Raw genomic sequence first — 619 nt, 5'->3', positions numbered from 1 at the left:
GCCGCGACCGGCTCGGCGAGGACGCGGGCTCGGCCTCGACGAGGCGTCGCCGTGGGTCCGTCGCCGACGGCGGGTCCGGGTCGGTCCGTCCCGGGTGGGGGCTCGCGCGCGGGACCGCCGATGCGCCGCGGGGGCGCTGGCGGTGAGATTCCCGTGCGTGGGTCCCGGACCGGGCGGAAGGCCGGGCTCCCCGAGGCGGTCGTTTCCCCGGCGACCTCGCGGGTGACCGGTGCCGCGTCCCCGCGGCCCTTGTGACGCCGCCTCCCCGCGCCGGGGGTTGGCCGTCCGCCACGTTCGCGTGCCGCCCGTCTCGAGTTTTCTCCCTCCGCCCGGCTTCTCCGATCCCGGGGGCTCGCTTTCCCGCTCGTCGCGTGTCGCCCGCCGTGGTGGGGACCGCGGCGGCGGCCCCGGGTCCTCCGCCCCGCCGCCCCGCCGGCGGCGGCGTTAGGTGCCCGCGGGAAGTCGGGGCGCCCCGTCCCGCCCCCGGCCCTTCGGTGAGTCGAGTGTGGCGAGGCCCTCCCCGTCCCGCGGCGCGCGCGTGCGGGGGCGGGGTCGGCGCGGACCCGGGTCCTCCGGCCCGTCCGTCGCGGGAGTCGTCGTCGCCGGCCGGCGTGGCGTC

This window comes from Castor canadensis, unplaced genomic scaffold (assembly GCF_047511655.1).
Source record: "Castor canadensis unplaced genomic scaffold, mCasCan1.hap1v2 HAP1_SCAFFOLD_1034, whole genome shotgun sequence".
Taxonomy (NCBI): Eukaryota; Metazoa; Chordata; class Mammalia; order Rodentia; family Castoridae; genus Castor; species Castor canadensis.
Note: the sequence above shows the minus strand (reverse complement) of the source record.